Genomic DNA, 4,225 nt, shown 5'->3' with positions numbered 1-4,225 from the left:
TAAATCTTAACAGAGCACACCATTTGCCATTACATTTGCATTCAACAGAGCTTTCCCCTTGTACACTTATTTCAATATAAGCTTAATATTACATATGGTGCAAACACTTCAAATTGCTCCCATTTGTTTGAATCTAACAACTTGGTTAAGTCAATCAACCTGATACTTGACTCCTAACTGAGGACTTTTAGTTTCTTCGGTTCTATGATAATATCAGTAACAATGGTAGCAACATCATAAACAAATTTAAAACTTTCAGCTTACAAATCACCTTGAAAAAATTATCCGAAAAGTTTAAAGAGCCTCCACATTAGTAGAAAAATTCAAGCTCCAGATAACCACAAGGCTGAAAGCTAATTGTTATCATAACATCATGAACAACATCATGGGTAGAATGTTGTAAAACTAATACAATTGTAAGTAACAATCAAGAGTCTTTGAGCTCATGAACCAATTTGCCTAGTCTGCTTCACTGAGTAACAAACAAGGGTCCTTGAGTTCACCAACCACTTTATCTATTTTATATTGTCGAATACCAATCAAGAGTCTTTGAGTTCACAACCACTTTATCTAGTCTATTTTATGTTTATTCCATTATAAGGTTAACTCCTTCAAGTACATAAAAAAATATATTTGATTTCATGATCTTCTGGAAAATGTATGAACTTTGTTGGTGTAGGCATTCTCAATTCTTGTAAGGCACCTTGTCATTCAAACCGATATGTCTTGTTCTTTAATGCTCTTGCTATAGTACAAATGACAATAGGTAACCCTCCACATTCCTTGCATACATCTAATATTGAATTCATTCCAAGTGATCCAATAACATCACCTACATGGGATGTGAAAAATCTTAAGTTAAAAAGATCACAAAAACATTAAGTTTTGCAGAGTTTATGGAGTAAATTTTAAGTTAAGCCATAGACATAGTTCATTTATATCATCTCCTAAATTTAAGGACTATTGCTAGGAATCAAACAGGCTTCAAGTTAAAAAAAGACAATATAATGATCACAGCGGTGTATTGGTTTATAACATTCACAAATATATTTCTATTCATTTATAACCAACTGTAACCCTTTATAGTGCTAGCACAAAAGCAACAATATAAATACTGTGAATAAATATTTCAAAGATTCATCTAATATAAATAGATATAAATTATATCATGACTTATATTAGTTAAGTTGCCCAACATCAAAATCAATTAAATATATATAAAAAATTTAAAAATTTGTTTAATTAATTTTATTACCTGGAGTTTTCCTGAAAAGGCTCTAGGCTTGAGGAGGAATTTCAACCATACTCAGATCTAGATCATTCCACACATCATCTAAAATTAAGAGTACCTTGGTACCCTTAATTAATATTATAAGATCTAGCTCTTGCATGCTAGTTTTTTGAATCTGATCTAGATTCTGAGTTTTCGATGCCTTTACAAAACCCTTGAGAAGATATTCAATTACTTCCCTACCAACTTCTTTAGAAAAAGTATTCTTCCCCACTCCACCCATGCCGGAAACTCCAACCATGGATGTATTGACATCTTTCAACGCATAAGAAAGATTTGTCACCAGAAATTTTCTGGATTCGAAAGGCCAATAATCTTCAATCAGCTCCTCTGCTTCAACCATATTTTTTTTTCTAGTAAGTCAGAAGATCTGATCTGGATGATTTGTGAATCGTAGAGAGATAAAGAAACCGATGGAGAGGAAGCGTGAAGTTTCAGGAGCGAATATAGACGATAGAATTAGGTTATGTAAATGCTTGCGTCGTCACGACTAATTGTAAAAGCTGGACCGCATCAATCCTATTAATTAATTATATACGATTTTTTATTTTTCTAGAAGGGTCAATAATAAGGAAACACTTATTTTCACACCAAATTTATTGTAATATTTGAGTAATATCTATTAAATTTTACAAATTTAAATACAAATTTATACATAATTAAAATTAATGAAATTAATTAATATTATTTATTTATTTTTAAATTTATAAAATTAATAATTTTTTAAAATTAAATTTTAAAATATTATTTTTTTCTTTAATATTTTCTTTTATTTTTGTTTTTTCAAAGTTATCATTAGAGGACTTTTCTCTCTTTTCTTGTTTTTTCTATCTTTCCTATATTGTTATAAAGACAACATCTTCATCTAATCATTTTTATCATAAAACAAAGATAATTCGTTTAATGACAAAGAGGATGTATTTATTATAGGATAAAAACATTATTTTTGTCATAAGATTAAAACATCATCTTTGTTCGAAGAAAGTATTAGATTTTGAAAATAAAAGGAAAGAGGAAAAAAAGCTAATCTATGACTATGTCAAAAAAATAGAGAGAAAAAAGAAAAAAATTTAAGAAAAAAATATAATATTTTAAAGTTTAATCTAAAAAAATTATCAATTTTTTAAATTTAATTAAAAAATATTATTAATTAAAATTTAACTGATTTTATTAATTTTATCTATTTATAAATAAATATTTAAAATTTTAATATTTAACCCATATTAATTTTGAAATTAAAAAGAAAAACCCTTTAGGCGAGAATAAATTCTTTGGCTTAATAATAATAATATTCGAAGCTAGGCATGCATTGTTTTTTATTAGTCAACAATTTCGCTGGCCGAATCAAATCCGTGGATTATACTATCCTAGACAATTAGATTAAAAATAAAAGAATTAACTTACCGAACAAATAAAAGAATTAATTTTTTATATCCCCACTCAACGATTGAATTTTTTTTTTCTAATTTTTTTGTTTTTGTTTTTGTATGAATTTACTATAATACCCCTTCCAACATTCACAATTGCAGTTCATCGTTCACCACTCTTCTCAATCTTGATCTTTTTATGTCAATTATTAGATTATTTTTTTATTGTAAGACTATAAGTTTTCTCATCCGGAGTAAAGTGTTAGCTCATCTTAATTAAATCTTAAACATATATTAAAGTAAATAAAACGTCCAATCCAATCAATGCAAAATTATTGAGGTGCCTAAAATAAATATAATCATGAAAATTAATCCCAAGTATGAACATATATCATCCATTCAAGGAGCATCATACATATACGTCTACAAGTCAAACATATTACATAATATGTCTCAAACTAAAAATAAAATACATCAAAATGAACTAGAGTCCACCCTCACACTAATCTATCTATGATTAGTTGTCTCGTTATCACAATGATCTCATCTCTCATCTATAAGAGCAAAGAGATAAAGATAAATAATAAAATATATAATAAATTAGAATATCTATATTATATACAAGATATAGATGGATATGTAATCAGATTAGTAAATGAGCCTTGCGACTCGAATGTTGATTTGACTAAAGTTTAAGGATAAAAAAGTTACCACACATCCGTTTTTGCTCTTTTATGCAACCAACATGTCCCTTTTTCTTTTTTTTTGGTTCCTTTTGTTCGGAACAAAAGCGACTTTTTTTAATTAAAAAATATGCAAGTAATTTTGAGTTTCCTAGGAAAAGAGCAATTTAGTGCCCACTAAGCTATAATTTGGTTTTGGTTGATATTGTTTATATGTTTCATCTATTCGGTATGATTTGAGTTTATGTTTAATTCAACATTTGAGCATACACATAAACGATTTTAAATGGATGTAAATTTTTGAGTTACTTTATCTAATTTTAATTAATTGAGATGGGTTACACCTAAGTTTAGAGATATTAATTAAAATAAACATAAAAATTTCCGTTTAAACATTTTTAGATAAATTTTAAATGAATTTATCTTTTTAAACAAATTTAATTTTTATTTGAATAATCCTCCTCTCTACTAATTCTCTTAGATTTAGTATAATTAATATCACATACTAGATTTAAGTTCGGGATGGGTTGAGCCTAGATTTAAGTATTTTAAGCCTTAACAAAGAATTTGCCTGTAATCACAAGGTTTAGACACGTGTTTGTTTACCCTAACAATCTGACATAGTAATACATTTTGAGTGGTTTGCTACAAACTTCATCACAAGGTAAAGCTTGAACCCACCCATAAAAATTGGCTTATGAGGACGGGTTGTCCAAAGTTATGCATCTCACAAATACAAATGAGCTATTCTGTTCTTCTCTGTTTTACTTTCTGCAGTTTTACAAACTTCACCTGTGTATTTCCCTGAACATTTTGGATTTTATGTAATCCTTTCTGTTTTATTTTTTCTTCTTAATCACACCTAGTAGACCAAAACAATGTAG

General features: G+C 27.8%; 1 long non-coding RNA gene across 1 annotated transcript; it reads right to left on the bottom strand.

Annotated features, from left to right (window-relative positions):
* Nucleotides 1-1,785, bottom strand: LOC123220155. Its single transcript, XR_006502995.1, has 2 exons — nucleotides 1,256-1,785; nucleotides 1-832 (listed from the first exon to the last, which is right to left on the bottom strand). It is a non-coding gene; the product is annotated as an uncharacterized LOC123220155 (long non-coding RNA).
* Nucleotides 1,786-4,225: the final 2,440 nt, after the last annotated feature.

Source organism: Mangifera indica, chromosome 7 (assembly GCF_011075055.1).
Source record: "Mangifera indica cultivar Alphonso chromosome 7, CATAS_Mindica_2.1, whole genome shotgun sequence".
Taxonomy (NCBI): domain Eukaryota; kingdom Viridiplantae; phylum Streptophyta; class Magnoliopsida; order Sapindales; family Anacardiaceae; genus Mangifera; species Mangifera indica.
The sequence above is the reverse complement of the archived record's forward strand: the minus strand, read 5'-3'. Positions and strand labels throughout refer to the sequence as shown.